The sequence below is a fragment of the Cricetulus griseus genome, chromosome X (genome assembly GCF_003668045.3).
Source record: "Cricetulus griseus strain 17A/GY chromosome X, alternate assembly CriGri-PICRH-1.0, whole genome shotgun sequence".
NCBI lineage: Eukaryota > Metazoa > Chordata > Mammalia > Rodentia > Cricetidae > Cricetulus > Cricetulus griseus.
The window spans coordinates 93480877-93501719 of record NC_048604.1 but is presented as its reverse complement, the minus strand read 5'-3'; the positions used below and the strand labels follow the sequence as shown (position 1 = coordinate 93501719).

Here is a 20843-nt window from a genome sequence, read left to right as displayed (position 1 = left end):
TGGTATTAATACCAACAATTGACAAATGGGACCCCATGAAACTAAAAAGTTTCTGTATACAAAGGCCAACATTGAGTAAATAAGCAGCCTACAGAATGGAGAAAAATATTTACCAATTATACATCATAGTGTCATCATGTAGAATAATAAACAAAACAAACAAAAAACAAACATCAAGAAAACAAACAACCCAATTAAAAATGAGGCATGGTGCTCGCTTCAGCAGTACATATACTAAAATTGGAATTATACAGAGAAGATTAGCATGGCCCCTGTGTAAGGATGATATGCAAATTCATAAAAACAAGGCATGGGCTGGGCAGTGGTTGTTAGTATTCAGGCATCTGTAATAGCTTGTCCTTGGGGTTCTGACAGGATACCCCCTCAGCTGCAGCCACTAAGAGCACCACCTGTGCATATTCACTATGTTCTCTTTTAAAGGACACTGCCCACCTCCCATCCTTCTCTCTCTCTCTTTCTTTCTCTCCCTCTTCTGTCTGTCTGTTCCTCTCTCTCCTTTTCCCTCTCCCCCTCTTTCCTCTCTCCTGCTTCTCCTGCATCTAGATGCTGGTATCCCCCCTTCCCGTTCCACTTTTTATGATCCCTTTCCCTAATTAAAAAAAAAAACCCTCTGGTTGACCCCTGTCACATGGCATCTTTCTCTCAAATGCTGCTTTTCTTAAATTAGTGGTGGTTCACACCTTTAATCCCAGGAAGCAATGGCAGGCAAATCTCTGTGAGTTCAAGGCCAGCCTGGTCTACAAAGCAAGTTCCAGAACAGCCAGAGCTGTTAAACAGAGAAACTCTATCACAAAAAATGAGGCATGATTCTAAACAAAGAAAGAATTCTCAAAACATGAATGGCTAAGAAATATTTTTGAAAATGTTCAAAATTTTTTATTTTCTTGGGTTTTTGAGACAGGGTTTCTCTGTGGCTTTGGGGGTTTTCCTGGAACTAGCTCTTGTAGACAAGGCTGGTCCCGAAATCACAGAGATCCGCCAGCCTCTGCCTCCCGAGTGCTAGGATTAAATGCGTGTGCCACCAACGCCCTACTGAAAATGTTCAAAATGTCAGAGTAATGACAATTAAAAGTGTTTTGAGGTTTATCTTACCCAAATAAGAATGGCTAAGATCAAAGAAACAAAGGGAACACTTATTTATTGGTAGTGAGATTGTAAGTTGGTACAACCACTGTAGAAATCATAATGGAAGTTCCTCAAAAAAACAAAACTAGAAATAGATCTACTATATGATCCAGCCATGCCACTCTTGGGCATATACCCAAAGGACTCTTCTTCCTACTACAGAGATACTTGTCAACCATGTCCACTGCTGCCTTGCTCACAATTATTAAGAAATGGAGATAGCTTGGTTGTCCACCAACTGATAAATATATAATGAAATTGTGGTATATGTACATAATAGAATATTATTCAGTTGTTAAAAATGCAATGATGGAATGCACAGGTAAGTGGATAGTATGAAAACAAATCATTCTGAGTGAAATAACCCAGACACAAAGAGACAAATATCATATATAGCCTCAAATCATCAGTCATATATTTTCCATTTGAATAACCATAGAGGCCAGGAATTTAATAAGGGGCCATGGAGGTAGGAGCTTTAAAGGGGTAGGGTGGGGTGGAAGGACAAGGAAGAGGAGGTAATATGGGGGTTAATTGACACTAAGGGCATTTTTAAAACAAATTTTGTTTTAAAATTGTATTGCCCTTAAAAGATGATCAATTTAAATATTTAGTATTGATTTTCATTTTCATATTGGAAGAATTTTCTAATGATGTTATTTCCTTCATTTATCATTGCATTTTCATTTTCATTAGCTCTTTATAGATTAAGGATTTAAATCTATGTCATTTATATTTTTTGCATGTAATAGCCCCACTTGGTTTCTAATTTTGATAAACACATTTTACAATGTTATTTAGATAACCCCTATTGAAATTTCATTACATTTTTCATTGCTTTCCATTTTATATTTTTTCTTTGCCCAATATTGCACAACCATTCATAATTTCTTTCTTTTCTTATTATACATTTTAATTAAATATTTTCCTGCTTCTGAATATATAATTGGAGAGTCAACCATATTCTTGTTATTTAGTTGTGTTTAGGAAGAAATAATTGCCCCAGATGAGTGAACCATGGTAGATGGCTATTCCTTTTTTGTCACTGGGAACTTATGAAACAGTAATATGTAAAAATACATTTAGTTTAACTTTGACAAGAGAAAGTTTTATCATACTCTTGAGTTCTTATCTGTAATCCTAAGAGATATAGCTCTATCTCCAAGAGAGATGACCTATTTCCATTTTGTGTCTGACAAAAGTCAGTTGAGAGGCATGACATCTGTTTCCACATCAGTGATCACTCTGACCATTGTGATAAAATTTTATAACACGTGAACATTCTAGAAAGTGAATGGAGAATATCACACATTAGAAGTTAGCCTTGGTTTCTTAAACTTAAACCACCTAACACCACAGTTTCTTCTTAGTTGCTTCAAGATGACTTCCAAAGATTTTAACTTTCTCTTCAAATTATAGGCTAAACTCTTCATTTGTAGCAATATGCTTAGGTAATATTTCATGAATATTTGAGTTAGAGTAACAAAATTTATTATCAGCATTGGAAGTTTTAGATAAATTATTTATCATGTATTCCCTACCTCCAAATATACAACAGTTTATAACAATTTAGATATTCTCATTTTTTAAAAAATGAAAGGGGATAGAGAGATGGTTCATCAGTGAAGATTGTATGCTGCTCTTTCAGAGGATTTAAGTTTGGTTGTTTCCAGCATCCATATCAGGATACAACCACATGTAATTCCAACTCCAGGGCATACGACGTCCTCTTCCAACCTCTGTGGGCATATACCCCCCCCAACACACACACGGTTTAAAAGAATAGATATTGTAATGTCAATAAATTACAAAGCAGTAAAGAGAAGTGTATAAGAAGAAAAAAACAGGGCAGGTATAGGATAATAAAGATATGAATCAAGGCCGGGCAGTGGTGGTTCGTGTCTTTAATCCTAGCACTTGGGAGGCAGAGGCAGGCAGATATCTGTGAATTCGAGGCCAGCCTAGTCTACAAGAGCTAGTTCCAAGACAGCCTTCAAAGCCACAAAGAAACCCTGTCTCGAAAAAAAAAGACATGAATCAGAGACAAGACAGGTTAGTGTTTGTCTCAGTTGGGGTTTCTCTTGCTGTGAAGAGACAGCATGACCACAGCAACTCTTATAAAGGGAAGTACTTAATTGGGGGTGGCTTACAGTTTTAGAGGTTTAGTCTATTATCATCATGGAAGGACATGGTGACATGCAGGAAGACATGGTGATGGAAAAGTCTTTGAGAGTAGAGAAGGAGCTGCATCTTGATCCTGCAGCCAATAGAAAGTGAATTGAGATACTAGGCATATCTTGAGCATAGGAGACCTCAAATCCCACCATCGCAGTGATATACTTCCTCCAACAAGGCCAAACCTGTTGCAACAAAGCCACACCTATTAATAATGCCACTCCCTATAAGCTTATGGGAGCCAATTATATTCAAACTTGCACAGTGTTTTAAAAAAGTAATTACCTCGAAACCTGCTAGAATCCAGGGTAAAAAGGTGAAACATAAGGGTTACAAAGCTGAATGTATTTCTTTTATCCTACATCTCACCTATATTATCACATTCATATCCATGTCTTCATTTTTAATGTACAAAATTCTTTAACATTTTGATCTGTTACTAAAGTGTACTTCTTGAAATTCTTCAGCAGTGAAGTACTAAGTTAATTTATAGATGTTTTGATGTAAAATTCACATACAGTGGAATGAGCTTTTGCATATATATCCAAATACATGGCCTTAAGACTTAAGATGAAGTACAGAGAAAATAGCCCTCACTTTAGAAAATCACACCTGGTGGTATAGATATTACCTTCAAATTGAATCATTGCCTTCTATAGTGGAGAAAGAAGCTCGTAAAACTAAGGAAGCTCACAAAATCTACCAGGATCCAGAAGGTCAGAAAGCTAAAGTATTTCCAAGGTCCTTTTCCAAGATAGTAGAAGCAATAAACAATTGCTAGATGGAGACTTTCCAGGAGAGCTGTCTCCAAACTGGTTAAGGAGCTCTAATGATATGCCACTCATGTGACATTGGCCATGTCAGGGATGGCCCTTGAAATATCTGCTTTTTAATTACCCATGTTCATGTAACTAATCCCCAATAAACACATTGGTTCATAAGACTAGACTGAGATAATATAATTTTAGTTTATCATGGGTACCCTTTCTGGGTTATATGCTTCAAGGAAAAGCCTTACAACTTCCCTCTTCCAAATCAATTAGTTTGAATCCAAACCATAAGAGACAATCACTGATGTATTTCTTTATATTAAGTTAGTTTTGCCTTGTGTAGAACATCATATATGTGAAATGCAGCATTGTATGTCTTCCTTGTAAGACTTCTTTTACTCAGCACAATGTTCTTGAGTTTTATATGTGCTTCATGTAAAACTATTACTATTCTCCAATGGAAAAAAAAGAAGTTTATTACACATTTTAAAGTAAATTCTTGTACTAAATTCCAGCAAATTCATGCCCTTTGCCAAGCAAGGCTTGCATTTCATCTGTACTCTCATTTGTACATAAGTGCAACCTGACTTGTTCCTTTCATCATTATCTTTCAGTTCCTTCTTGTAAGCTTCAGGTCACCCAATGGCTTTGGCTGAATGGACTCAATTATTCCTGATACACTTAATTTTTTCACATATTATTCTTTGCATCTTTTAGAGAATTGTTTCACCCTCTAGATCTTCCAAGAAATTTCTGCCTGTCTGTTTTACTATTCCCGTGTCTGTATGCATCACATTCCATTCACAGCACTATTCCACTTATCTTTACTTGCAACAGGAACTATATCACATAAATGATCCCATTTTCATGGGTCCTTTGATTCTTTCACATATAGAGGGAGAAAATCACAGTCAATCGAGTAGAGAATTACAGTGAATTAGGTGTGCAATTTCTCCCTGAACGCCTTTCCATTTCCTGAATATTTTGGTGTAAATATCAAAGAAGCTGTTTTATGCTTTCTGCCAATTTGAAATTATTTTCCTCTCAACTTTTCAGAGATAAACTTCTGATTTGAACTACTATCAGTTTAATACTGGGACTGGAAACTGGACAAGTTTACTCTGTGTGTTGCTTCAGAATAGTCTTGGAATTGGAGTTTTTTATCATATACTGGAGAGAAAGAACTTCAGCTACCAATGGAGAGAAAGAACATCAGCTACCAATATGGTGTTCTTGGTACAACTGCACAGTGTTATTCCTGGATATTTTAGGTTTACAGAGAAATCAGGCACTAGGGAAAGGTCTGAAGATCTACAAAGATGACACCAACTAACAATCTAAGCAACAGAGGAGCGGAATAACACAGAAACAGCTGACCTGAACAATGGGGAGTTCTTGATCCCCAGACTGATAGCTGGAATACCAGCATGGGACTGATCCAGACCCCAGGAACATGGGTTTCAGTGAGGAAACCTCCGAAATCTACAGGACCTCCTGTAGTAGTTCAGTACTTATCCATAACATAGGTGTGGATTTTGGAAGCCCATTCCATATAGAGGGATACTCCCTGAGCCAAGACACATGGAGGTGGGCCTAGTCCCTATCCCAAAGGACACGATAGACTCTGATGACACCCTATTGAAGCCCTCATCCTCCCAGGGGAGCAGAAAGGATATATGATAGGTACGGTTTTAGTTGGGGGAGGTTGTAAGGGAGGAGGTGAGGGAGAGGGAACTGGGATTGACATGTAAAATAATCTTGTTTCTAATTCAAATAAAAAATAAATAAAATCCTTGTTGAAGATGTAACTCTATAAATGAGCACAAACTGTAGATCTAATAGAAAATGACAATTACCTGGGGCTAGCAATTAGGAGATTATAAAATATGTTCAGATTCATTATCACTTTTGGTGTATTTTGAATTTGTGAGGTATAATATATGCTGTACAGTGACTTCTCCAAGATCACATAAATGAGGAAACTAGCACACCTTGGTCATTGGATCTTATGTCTATTTTTATTCTTCTTACGTCCAATTTTCCCATTAACATGGAAGATAACACAGAAGTGAAAATAGGGTCCTAAACAATGAACAGCATATATAATCTTATATGATTCGAGGTGATTTGAATATATGTCAGTTGGTAAAATGCTTGTCCCAGTGCCTACATAAAAAGAAAGACTTTTTTTAGCAATCTGTTATTCCTCATACTGGGGAGATGACATAGCCACATCTCTAGGGCTAGTTGCCTAGCCAGCCTAGCTTAACTGATGAGCCCTAGATTGCAGTAAGAGACTGTCTCAAGAAACAATGCAGAAAGATTCCGATAAATGCTTTTCATCAGAAAAAAGCTCTGACCACCATATGCACACAAACATATGTGCACCCATACCCGTACATACATACATACATACATACATACATACATACATACATGCATACATACATACATACACACACAGAGAGAGGGAGAGAGGGAAAGAGAGAGAGAGAGAGAGAGAGAGAGAGAGAGAGAGACAGAGACAGAGACAGAGAGAGAGAGAGAGAGAGAGACTAGAGACTATCAGGGGCCATCCTTCCATGATATTGCGTTAGATCCTTCATTTTTACAGAGAGGAGATGCAGTGAGTTTCTTTCACATTTCAAAATTCTTATGGTTTCTTCATTTAGATCTAAATGAAATATGCAAGTATTCCAGGTTTGTATGTCATTTATAAACATAACTCCCTGCTAGATTTTGGGAAGATTCTAAAATGATTTAAATGACTTCCTGAGTATTAAATAGCCTGTGAAGAGCAAGATCTTGATGAATTGTGTGTAATCAGAGACACAAATCCAAGACATGAATATTAAAATTTAGCTCAAATACACGTTGCAAAGCAGAACGGAAGATAAATTTGCAGAGAAATATTTTAGTTTACTCCTTTCCTACACTGTCACAAAGTCTGTGAAAAGTTAAAAGTCTAATAAACAGCAGTACCCATTTGTACATTTTGACCTCAAAATTCACTACCTATCATTGTAGTTAGAGGCTAGCTTCAACCTTCTCTCCTCTTATCAGTCTCTGGAGATGGTCAGTGGAACTGCTCAGCACCACGGACAGTTCAGACACTTGGCTTTAACTTTTTCCCCTAGGCATACTGTTTCCTCAGTTACAATTCAATGTTCTCAGTGTCTATCTAGCTCTTTGGCTACTACTGCAGACCCTTATAAAATCGGTGGGGACTATCAGACACTCTTCTGAAGCTCTTTAGTTCAGTTATGGTATAGAAAATATAAAAGTATCTGTTAGGAGAGGGAAAACAAAACAGACTATTGCAGGAAAAGTGTTAAAATGAAGATACATAACTTGAACCATGTTCCTTAATGGGAAAATTTCATAATTTTTATTCATTATATTAGCAAAAAGTGTCTTGCATGATAAGAAACAGATTGACTTAAAGTCAACAGGACATTTTATTTTTTCAATATAAATACCTTGAACGTTTTTCAGGAGACTGAATTCTGATGATCTTTTTCACATAAGAATGTATGGACCAAAGCCCCTGAGGAGAAACCATTCTACATTAGTACATTCATTATGGAAAATTATATGGTGGGTATTCAAAATGTTACAATGGATATGATCTGGCAACACTACTGTACTAGTCAGTATAAATTCCAATGAATGAAATCAGTGTCTTGAGAAGACATCTGCCTTCCACATTCATTGAAGCCATAGTCACAACAGTCAAAACGCAGAAACCTGTATCCATCAATTGACATACAAATAATAAAATCAATTGTGGTATAGATATACAATAGAATTTTATTCAGCCATTATAAAAGGAATGAAATCGTATGTGACAACATGGATGGACTAGAGACTAACCATTACACTTATAATGAAAAATTAAGTACTATACATGCACAGATGCATGTTTTGCCTGCATGTTTGTCTAATCTTGGAGTTACAGACAGTTGTTATTTGCCATATGGGTACTGGGAATTGAACCTAGGTCCTCTGCAAGAAGAGTCAGTGTTCTTAACTGCTGAGCCATCTCTCCAGCCCATAATAAGCACTTGTAATAAGTACTAGGCAAGTATTCTACCACTAAGCAACATTCCTTGCCTCTTTTATTTTTATTTTATTTTAACTTTTTGAGACAAAGACTTGATGCATTGCTTAGGCAAAGTTGAACTCACTGTATGGCCCAGGCAGGCCTTGAACTTTTATCTGTTCTACTTTGGCCTCCTACATAACTGCTTTTATAGACATGAGCCACTATGCCCAGCAAGAATTTTATTTTTGCCCATGACTTGGTATCATTCTCTAGATCTCCTTTAAGAGATTTACATTTATTTGATGGAAAATATGGTGTATTTATGAGGAGATACTCAGCAATAAGAGTTCCATGGAGACTTTATAGAAGGAATAAGCTGTCAATAAGCTAAAAAGTTGTAAGGTTGAACATTGCCACCTTAGATATAAATTAAGTTTCTATATAATATTACTCTAATGAGCAATTCAATATTGGTACATTGCACTTCAGCTTAAAATCTAGAAATAAAAAGTAAGAAAAACTGAGACTTAAGTAAAGGAATAAATCTAGACCATTTGGAGTAGCTGCCCACTCTATGCCATTTTCCTCCAGAAATTGCTTCCCTATACATAAGAACTCATAGATTTTTATTCTTCTCATGGAAACCTACTTTTCTCTAACAGCAATTCTGCAGAGCCAATTACTACCACAAAGATATATGACACAGAAAATTTTATTGATAGTAACAATCCTAAGAAAATTGAACAGACTTTGTAAAGGACTATAGGTTTCAATCAACTGTGTCAAATGTTTCAAAGTGCTATCTTAATATGACATAAATAGACTAACACTCCTGGTCTATTCAGTGTATTGTGGACTTTGAAATACCAGGTCACCCACTCTTCTGAGCTGGAAGACATAGCATGCCTTTGGTGAGACAGAAGTGTTGTTTAGCAAATGAAGAATAATTCCTCAAGTGTTACAGGTGGACATATGGCTGCATTGATCTGAAAATGCTTAACTGACTTAGACATCCAGAAAGTGGAAAAATAATCATTCTGGACAAAGGTTAATTTGTTGTACTGCAATGTTTGGCACCAAGAGGTATAGCCTAATCATTTTCTGGTGCTGCAACTGTGTATCAATTCTAGCAGTGGGTGTGCAGTTGATTATCTGCCAGTGGCAGGCTGCTGAGATGCTATTTTAGCTGGGGCCAGCTTGTAGTTATTATAATGATTTGACACTTCTGCCCAAATTTAGTGTCAGGAAAGTTGAAGTCTCATTAGTTAGGAATAGTATAGGCTGTGCATTCAAAACTGTCATTTGTTATATTTAATTTTAAAACCAAAGCCACACAGATGTATCCATCAGTTCAATCTAAATGTTTTTGAAATGGTCATGATTACAGGCAAATTTGGGGAATTCTTTTTTCCTATCATGGTTACCTTTGGAAAGTTACAAGAAAAAAGTATAATCTTTGTCTCAATTTTATATCTTGCCACTCTTTGGTGACTTTCTGGTAAGTGCCATTTGATCTTATTACTTTTTCTTCTATAACGTGGTGTCTACCATACTCATGGATCTGTACCTTTTCTAAGGTATACCTTCTCAATACAATTTCTATTTCTTTTCTTATGAACTGTTTGTCTCTAGAATTAAAACAGTGTACATAACCATCTTTCCCATTTCTTTGGCAGTCTTTCTCATCCACTTTCTGCTTGGTTCTAAGGATACTCAGATATCACAATACTAAGGGTATTCTAATAGCTGAATCTGACCACACTCACTTTTAGTTGGGAACACTGAAGTCTCTTCTTAGACTGAGACTGAGGAGAAGGATGCCCTTTGTCTGATAGCTAATTGGAAAATTTTAAGAGGTAATTTCAAGCTTTAGCTAGGTCTTTGTGTAGCTAACAGAGTGGTCATTAAGAGCTATATGGCTTAGTAATGGGCCATTTCTTATTCTTGGCAGGCTCAAAGAAGTACAATTTGAGAGAAAGGGGGACAAAAGCAAGGAAGTAACACTGTTTTGCATAATAATATGCTATATTAGCTCCATTGTAAGAAGGGTGACCTTGTAAATTATAGACCATTGGGGAATTATTTGCCTTTTTCTCCTTACTAGGATCATTTGTATTATCTCTGTCAAATCCTGTTTGTCCTCTGAAGACTATGAGTGACTGAATGTGTGTACACACACAGGTATGTGTTGGAATAGTTAGCCATTGGGCAATCAGAAGAGAAGACTTAACCACAACTCATAGCAGAAATAGAAGCTAAGATTAAAATATAAGAGCAATTCCACTGTAGACTGGGATGCTTCCACAGGACAAATCATGTCTTTTTGTACTCTAAGTCACAATTTCAGAGTTATAAATAAATGAGAAAACAGAGAGACATACCCTCAGTGGAAACAAGGCCTATGTGGAACACTATCCTGAAAGGTGGGTAAAGAGTTTTCATAAGCATTAGTTTGGATTTTTAGTATTCCTCCCCACATATATACTGGGTCCTTTTCATTTGGGGAGAAGCATATTTTGCTAAGGTTTTTGTTTGTTTTGTTTCTTGTTATTGTTTTGTTTTGAGATTGTTTCCCTTTCCACCTCCACTGTAATCCTCAACCATATAGGGAATTCTAATATGTGCATAGCCTTAAAGCATCTATCACTTGGATAAACAGAGGAAGTAACTGCCCTACTCCCTGTGGTACAGTCCATTAGAATATATTGTCCAAAATCCATGAAAGGGCTACAGTGGAGTGGCCAGAAGAGAGGTGCACAGAGTGGGTGGCAATGGCCTGTAATACAAAGGGGATGTTTGTGTGGACAACTGAAGAATTAAATCAGAGAAGTTCTGCCCTGCCTCCAACAGGTTGGAAGGGAGCACTTCCTGAAGATGTGGCTTGCTGTTTTCATGTTTGTTTTATATATAATCTTGATTAGAAACTATCAGTAGCTTAGGAAAACAGAAACATCAGGATTTAGAATATAAAACTCTAAAATATATCACTTCAGTGACTAAGAAAACCAAAGACTAAAATAGCTCTGACCTTCAAGCTTTTCCCTATAAAGTGGGGTGATAAAAGTTTGCTTTAAAAGTAAGTCATCAACCCCAAACTAACAGGTGTCATACTCGATGCTCTGGAGGAAGGAATGTCAATCTGAATAACTTCTTGTTTAGCCAATTCTACAAAACTGATCTGTTTGCTTTAAAACCTAAATAAAGGTAGTCCTCTGTGTGCCCTTTGTTCTTAATTTCTTAATAGAATATTTATTTACTCTTTTGAGAAACTCATACATGGACACATTGTATTTGGACCATATCTACCCCCCCAACTTCTCCAGACACACTCCCCTATTGTATCCCTTTCTCAACTTCATGCCTGTAATGATGTCTTTCCGCCGAGCCAGCCGTGGCACAGTTGACACTGTCCACGCCTGCTTGAGGGCTGACACAGGTGATGCTGACCATGCACACTTGGGTGTGGTCAGGGTGACTTAGCAAGGCTTTAAATATGAGGGACACATGCATGCAGCTCTACCTGTTCCCTCTCTCACCTGGTTGTACAGGACTGGCTCTGTTGCATTCAAACTAAGAAAACAAAAAACAAAAAAAACATGCAGGAAGCCTTCAGGACTGTCTTGTTTTGCAAGTTCAGCAGTCACTTTCCTGTGGGTCATGCATGTCTAGTTTATCAGCAACAAACAGTCCAGGCAAGAGCAGTTTCTTGCCCAAATAGCTATTCTTGCCATGTTGAAGGCAAACTCCATAATGAGTTTCTTCGATGTCCATCCTCCTTTCTGACATAATTGGTGTGCCAGGAGCAGTTGTGTCTCACTGTCATGAAAAACCCTAAACCATTTAAATGCCATATATCCTTGTAGGTCTTTGAAAGGTTTGAAGAATATCTATCCATCTCAAATACATCTTTGTATATCAAGAAAACCTAACGAACCTAACTGTAAGTTTTGACTATTATAAGTGACTATATAATCTCTATTAAATTATGCATTACATTTTAAAAGATCTGTATAAACACAATACCTAAACAAGAGGAGAAATTTACATATAACAAAATTAACCTTAAATTTGTATCAATAAATGAAAATCCATACCAATGCAAAGTATTCATTTCTATATCCTATTTCCTTTTTTTCTTTAAAAAGATATTGACTGTGATCATTACCATTTATAACAAACCCTATTTAAATGAAAATAAACATTTAAAAACAATATTTGGGAATCTCTCAATGGAGAGAAACTCAACCTGATTCCTCTAAAATCAGGAACAAGACAAGGCTGTCCACTCTCTCCATATCTCTTCAATATTGTACTTGAAGTGCTAGCTAGAGCAATAAGACAACAAATGGAGATCAAGGGGATACAAAGTGGAAAGGAAGAAGTCAAACATTCACTGTTTGCAGATGCTATGATAGTTTACATAAGTGAGCAGGAAAAACTCTCCCATGGAGCTCCTATAGCTGATAAACACATTCAGCAAAGTGGCAGGATACAAGACTATCTCAAAAAAGTCATTAGCCCTACTATATACAGATGATAAGAGGTCTGAGAAAGAAATTAGAGAAGCATCACCCTTTACAATAGCCACAAACAACAAAAAATATCTTGGGGTAACACGAACCAAACAAGTGAAAGAACTGTATTATAAGAACTTTGAGTCTTTAAAGAAAAAATTTAAAGAAGATAGCAGAAAATGGAAAGATCTCCCATGCTCCTAGATAGGCAGGATCAACATAATAAAAATGGCAATCTTGCCAAAAGCAATCTACAGATTCAATGCAATCCCCATCAAAATCCCAACACAATTCTTCACAAACTTTGAAAGAATAATACTTAAATTTATATGGAGAAACAAAAGACCCAGGATAGCCACAACAACCTTGTACAATAAAGGGTCTTCTGGAGGCATCACCATCCCTGACTTCAAGCTCTATTATAGAGCTATAATCCTGAAAACAGCTTGGTATTGGCACAAAAACAGACAGGTAGACCAATGGAATCAAATTGAAAAACTGATGTTAACCCACATACCTAAGAACACCTGATTTTTGACAAAGAAACTAAAGATATACAATGGAGAAAAGAAAGCATCTCCAACAAATGGTGCTGGCATAACTGGATGCTGGCATGTAGAAGACTGCAGATAGATCCAAGTCTCTCACCATGCACAAAACTTAAGTCCAAATGTATCAAAGGCCTCAACATAAATCCAGCCACATGGAACCTCTAAGTAGAGAAAGTAGGAAGTACCCTTGAACAAATTGGTATAGGAGACAACTTTCTGAACATTACACCTTTAGCTCAGACACTGAACTCAACAATTAATAAGTGGGACCTCCTGAAACTGAGAAGTTTCTGCAAGGAAGAGGACGCAGTTAGCAAGACAAAACAGCAGCCCACAGAATGGGAAAAGTTATTCACCAACTGGGTATCTGACAGAGGGCTGATCTCCAAAATTTACAATAAACTCAAGAAGCTAGATTCCAAAACATTAAATAATGCAATTAAAAAGTGGGGTACACTAGCATAGGTGTGGACTTTGGGAGCCCAATCCACATAGAGGGATACTCCCTGAGCCAAGACACATGTGGGTGGGCCTAAGCCCTATCCCAAAGGATATGATAGACTCTGATGACCCCATTATGGACAGCCTCACCCTCCCTGGGGAGCAGAAAAGATGGGTAGTGTTTTAGTTGGGGGAGGTGGTAGGGGAGAAGGGGAGGGAGTGGAAACTGGAAGTGACATGCAAAACAATCTTATTTCTAATTCAAATAAAAAGAAGTTTAAAAAGTGGGATACAGAACTAAATAGACAATTCTCAATAGGAGAATCTAGAATGGCTGAAAGACACACATGAAACTGTTCACCATCCTGAGAATGGGAAGGGGCAGGATTTCCTGAGCTAATTGGGAGCATGTGGGTAGGGGAGAGGGGGCTGACAGAATGAGAGGAGGAGTAGAGGAGAGGAGAGGAGGAAATGGAGTAGCAGAAATGTTGAGTTGGGGGAAGAATAGAGGAGAGCAGGGTGAGACATTGCATATCAGAGGGAGCCATTTTAGGTCTGAGGAGAGATCTGGCTCTGGAGAGATTTCAAGAGATCTACATGGATGACATGGACTGACAATCTAGGCAATGGTAGAGAGGATAACCTAAATGCCCTTCCCTTATGACGAGACTGATGATGACTTTTCCTGCCATCCTAGAGCCCTCATCCAGTGGCTGATGGAAGCAGAATCAGACACCCACAGATATGCACTGAACTGAACTCTGGAACCTAGTTGTAGAGAGGGAGGAATGAAGATCAAAGGGGTCGGTACCAGTTTGGGGAAACCCACAGAAACAGCTGGCCTGAACAAGCGGGAACACATCGATCCCAGACTGCTGTCTGGGAGGCCAGTACAGGACTGATTCAGACCCCTGAACATGGATGTCAATGAGGAGGCCTCTGCACTCTAGGTGGCCCTTTGTAGTGGATTAGTATTTTTCCCTGATCTAAGAAGAAACTTTGAGAGTCCATCCCACATCTGAGCCTGGACACATGGGGGAGGGCCTAGGCCAGGTACAGGATGATGTGGTGGACTTTGGGGAGCACCCGTCGACGGTCCTACCCTGCCGGGGGAGTGGAGGGTGGATAGGGTGGGGAGAAGGTGAAAGGTTGGGGGGAGCGTTGGGAGAAGGAGAGGGAAAGGGAGAAGGGATTGACATGTGAAGCAAGCTTGTTCCTACTTTGAACTAGTAAAAAAAATACAAAAAAAAGAAGTCTCTACTGTTTGTGCTTTCTATATGATACGTCAAATGGCCCTTAGTTTTAGCTGTTCCTACTTGTATTCCCTCCCTTGCCACTCTCTTCTATCCCCCTTCCTTCCACTACTTTCTCCCCACCCATCTCTCCATAACTATATATTCTATTTATTTTTCCTTGAAAGATCCTCCCTTCCTCCCTAGTTCCTAGTTCTATGGTTCTATTGATTATAACACACATATCAAAAGCTTAAAATCTAACATCCACATATTAGAAAAAGCATAAAACATTTTTCTTTTGGTGTCTGAGTCACATGTTCAGCATGATATTCTCTAGTTATATCTATTTACCTGAGAATTTCATGATTTCATTTATTATGCCTGAGTAATAGTCCATTGAGTAAATATTTCCCATTTTTTAGGATTCATTCATCAGTTGATGAACATCTAGTCTGTTTTCAATTTCTGACTATGATGAATAGAGCAGCAATGAACATGGATGAGCAAGTATCTCTGTAATGGGACATAGACTTCTGGGGTGTATGTGTAAGTGTGGTAGAGCTGAGGAAATGCCACACTGCTTTCCATAGCAGCTGTACACATTTGAACTCCCACTAGCAATGGATGAGTGTTCCCCTTTCCCCACATCCTCACCAGCATAAGTGGTCATTTTTTATTGAACTTGGTCATTCTAGTTAGTTTAAGGTGAAATCTCAAAGTAGTTTTGACTTTCAGTTCCTTGATGACTAATGATGTTGAACTTTTCTTCAATGTTTCTCAGCCATTAGTGTTTCATCTTTTGAGAACTATCTGTTTACTTTGGTGCCCCATTTTTAAATTAATTGTTTTCTTTTTTAGTTCTCTATATATTTTAGGTATCATCTCTCTATTGGATGTGTAATTAGTAAGTCTTTCCATTCTGTAGCCTGCTGCTTAGATTGAATCATGCTTTCCTTTGCCATATAGAAGAGTTTCAGTTTCATGAGGCTCCATTTGTTAGTTGTTGTCCTTAGTGAGAAATTCCTGGATCTTTTATTATCTCTCTAGTATGGTATCTCAATAGAACACATGATGTATTATAGTAAGATCTCTACCTGTTTCATTAACTGTCATATCCACAGTCCATAAAGCACAACTCATACAAAGTAGATACTCAATAAACATTTATCTAACCAGTAGTTAATAACTAGTAGTTTATATTTATATTTATCTAATTCATAGTTTAATAACACTGGTAGCATACTACTTAGGAAAATCAAGACTGTGAAGTATTACAGATAAGTGTCATAAGACATCATCTTGTTCTTTATTAGCAGTTTTCTTTGCTAAGAATTTAATTAACACTTTTGTTGTTGAGCTCATTCCATTGTCTGATGGCTGTATGAATGATGAGGTCTCTCACACATTTCTTCAGCCTAGATCTAGCTGTGGAAGACCAGGCAGCCATAGGGGTGTTATTGACATTTCTAGTTAAATATCCCATGGATACCCAGAGACAACATTGAAATTACTCTCAGTAGATCCTGCCTTTGAGAGTAATCATGAGAAAACTGAAATATAACATAGTTGATTGATTATATACACAATCATTTTTTCACTGTAGCTTCCAGGATAATACATGTTCAAATTACAAATGTTGGTCTACATTCTGTCTTATTTTAATCTGGTACATATATTCTAGTCTAATTTGTGTTCTCTAGAGCTTTTTGTTCACTTTACCATTTTCATTTTCCTGCAAGCCTCTTTACTACTTTCACAGAATTAAGTATAAATAAAAGAACAAACTTATATTCTTTTGAAACTGCTTACTTCTTTCATCTTTAATTTTGGTTGGTATGGCTCTCTTCATTTCTGGGTCTACAAGTGAGGAGGCCTCTTGTAGAAGATAAGTACTTATCTCTAGCATAAGAATGGACTTTGGGAGCCCATCCCACATAGAGGGATACTCCCTGAACCTAGAGACATGGGGGAGGGCCTAGGCCCTATCCCAAAGGATATGACAGACTCTGAAGACCCCCCTATGGAAGGCCTCACACTCCCTGGGGAGCAGAAAGGGTATGGGATAGGTAGGGTGTTAGTGGGGGGGGTCAGGGGAGGAGGGGAGGGAGAGGGAACTGATATTGACATGCAAAACAATCTTGTTTCTAACTTAAATAAAAAATGGAGAAAAATATTTTCCTTAATGTGATCCTTTTTTTTCTTCCTGATACCTTGCTTATATTCTAAGACATTTATAGAAATTCTTTCTAGAAGACATCCTTGTCGATGTTTCTTTCCAGGTCTAATGCCTTCATTAATGACTCTCTACATAGGAAAGAATTCCAAACTGCATCACACTAAGGCCAACCTGACCTCTAAAGATAAACCTCTGCAAGGGTCCATCTTCTTTAGTTGGTGTAGATGGATTCTCTTGTACCTATCTTGTGTATTTTATGCTGTTCAACATTTCCAGGCATCCCCATGAACTCTTCTCTCTTTCTGTAGAGACTTACTTTTTTCTATTTGAACCCCTTAACCTTTAGAATCTGATTGTAAATAATAACTCCCAAGAAGTTTTCCACTATTGATTTTGCTTTTCCCAGGTAACTCTAGGCTTGTGTCAAGTTGGTAAAATACTATTCAAGATAGCCACCATGTCATTTCATTAGCCTGTTGATTTTGAAATCAATGAACGTTATTGTTGTTGCTGCTGTTAACTTTTCTTCTTGAGTTACAAAAATAACTTACAAATCCTTTTCAAAGTGTGATGGGTATTTTACTTTAAATTTTGGCCAAGGGAGAAATATTTGCATGTGTCTTTTTATTCAGATCATATGAAAATCAGAGCCACCAATTTGACAAAGTACAAATAAATCACTATTTTACAATTTTAATTGCACGCCTTTGGGAAAGTGCGTTAGGTAATATATCTGTATGCTATTTTGTTAAATTTCATTTTAAGTGAAATTATCAAATGAGAATTTGCTTTGAACAATTTCTAAAGTGGAAGAGATAGGTTAGTGAATGGGCTACACTGCAAAATGAGTACTTTCAGAAAACATTTCAGGAAAATGTCAGTACTCTAAAAATCAGACTATCTTTTCTTTTAAATGATCTCATTTCATTTTTCCACTGTTCTCCAAGCACTAAATGTGAGGAAGATTTTTTTTATAAGGTAAGTAAGTAAAGTATTATTAGAACAATATAAAATTCCATAGTTTCAAAATAATCACACAATATTTTGGTATAATCCTTTCAAGATTTTTTCATGAAAACATTCATTTTAAAACTACAATCATACTACAATTACAATTTTAATTTCTGTATTTTGAATATTTTTATATAGGTAAGTATGGACTTGAGTCATCATTTTTTGATGAATTCATGGAGTGTATGTTTTGTACACATGTACCAAAAAAGGCATTAGAACAACTTACCATTGTAGGTCATACAGGCATTTTATTGTTTTAAATTCTTCACTATTTATAAACACATAAATATCTTTATGTGTATGTTTTATAACTTTTCTTATTAGTTAATGTCTTAATTTCATTTCCTGTTGCTGTAATAAAATACTCTGACAAAAGAAACTTAAGGTTGAAAAGGTTTGTTTGGCTCCCACTTCCAGGTTACACACCATCATTATGGGGAAGTTAAGGGAGCAAGGAGTTGGATCAGATGGTCATATTACACTCACAGTTAAGAACAGAGAGAAATGAATGCATCTATACAATGAATCTATACATACTAGTACTTAAATTACCTTTCCACTCTTACACACTGCAAGATCACCTGCCTGGGGAATGATTCCACCCATAGTGTATGGGTCTTCCTATCTCAATTATTGAAGTTAAGATAATCCTTGAAGAGATTTTCAGAGACTAAATTTTATCTAGACAAACCCCTCACAGGTATGTTTGGTAGTGTGTCTCTTAATTGTCAAGTTGACAATATGATAATTCCATGTGTTACTAAAGATCATTTTCTAAAGATAGCATAAAGTTAATGTGAACATGAGAGATCTGGCCCCACCCCCATTGGCCATATGGTGGCATGAACAGGGGAGAGAAGGCAGTGTTCTCCCCCCACTCCTCACCACCTGTGCTGGGTGAGAGAGCTGGCCCTGAGCTCATAAGAGAGGGAGAACTGTTCCTGACCTCAGCAGTTGCAGCAATTGAGAGAGTGGCCCCTATACCTCACCTGGGAAACACAATAGAGCTGTCTCTGAAGATGTAGGTGCCAGTGTGCTGACCCTGAGGGTATGAAAGCAAGAGAATGGTCTTGCCCCTTGTTCATCCCTTCAAAGGGTGACCTAGCTCAGGCAATGCTGGAGAGCTCACCCTGGTGGGGAAGACAAGGGAGAGCTGGCGGGTTGACCAACCCTGCAATTACCCAGGCCCAGAACCAGGGTTATGAGTTGGCCCATCCATGATGTGCTGGAGCATGTGAAGGGACCTGACCTTCAGATCCAAAGCTGCAGGATCTCCACAACACAGGGCAACAATAGGATACCCAGGATGAGTCCCAGTGAGGGCCTTGTATCCATGGTGTAGTAGAAACCAGAGGCCTTGAACAAAACAAATGACTCTTTGCAATGGACACTTGGAAGTAAAAATGTATGGATAAAAGGGTTTGCTTCATGACTCAATATGTCACACTACAGCTTCCATGATTAGGTATTTCTTTTCTTTTCTTTTCTTTTCTTTTCTTTTCTTTTCTTTTCTTTCCTCTTATTTTTTTTTATTTTGGAGGTTGCAATGGTACAGGGCAGATATGAAGAGATAGGAGATGAATGGGACTGAGATGCGTGATGTAAAAGACATAAAGAATAAATAAAAAGTTTATTTTAGAAGTATGAGTATTGATTCAGGAGGCAGAGGCAGGCAGATCTCTGTGAGTTCAAGACCAGCCTGGTCTATAAGACCTAGTTCCAGGACAGCCTGCAAAGCCACAGAGAAACCCTGTCTCCAAAAACCAAAAATGTATGAATATTTGTGCAGGGTGATAGATGTGGATCTATTTGCATTCTTCTACATGCCAACATACAGTTATGTCATCATCACTTGTTGAAGATGCTTTCTTTTTCTACTGTATAATTTTGGCTTTTTTCTCAAAAAAACAAGTGTTCATAAGTACGTGGATTTATGTAAGGGTCTTTGATTTTATTCCATTGGTTCACCTGTCTGTTTCTGTGCCAATACCAAGCTGTTTTCACTAATATAGCTCTATAGTAGAGCTTGAAGTCAGAGATCATGATGCCCCCAGATGATCCTTTATTGTACAGTGTTGTTTTTGGCTATACTGTGTTTTTTTCATATACAGTATTGTTCTTTCAAGGCCTGTGAAGAATTGTTCTGGGATTTTGATGGGGATTGCCTTGAATCTGTAAATTGCTTTTGGTACGATTGCCCATTTATTATGTTAATCCTACCTATCCTTGAACATGGGAGATCTTTCCATTTCTGCTATCTTCTTCAATTTCTTTCTTCAAAGACTTAAAGTTCTTGTCACACAAATCTTTCACTTGTTTAGTTAGAGTCACTTATGTATATAATCATATCATCTGCAAATAATGAAAGTTTGACTTTTATTGCCCTGCACAAAACTCAAGTCCAAGATGTCTCTCTCATTATTCTCCCCCTCAGACCCACCCCCAACCTCCCTCCAGCACACAGCCTGCTCCCTCAATTTCTCATCTGCTCACCCCCAGTTTACCCAGGAGATCTCTTTTATTTCCCCTTCCCAGGGAAATCCATGCATCCCTCTTTGGGCCCTCTTTTTTATCTAGCCTGGGCATCTTAATGAAACCCTGTCTTGAAAAACATGTAACAAACCACAATTCTCCAAAAGTCAATTAGAGATATAGGTCAGTGGCAGAGTTCTTGCTTACCATTCACTATGTCCTAGGTATAATCGCTAAAATAGAAAAATATTTTATAAAACTTGTTAGAACATAAAACACAAAGAAATTATGCCATATGTGGCAA

The 20843-nt window shown here is 37.5% G+C and overlaps 1 non-coding gene across 1 annotated transcript; it reads left to right on the top strand.

Annotated features, from left to right (window-relative positions):
- The first annotated feature begins 210 nt into the window (after positions 1–210).
- On the top strand, positions 211–318 carry LOC113830916. The gene has a single exon (XR_003488361.1). It is a non-coding gene; the product is annotated as a U6 spliceosomal RNA (small nuclear RNA).
- Positions 319–20843: the final 20525 nt, after the last annotated feature.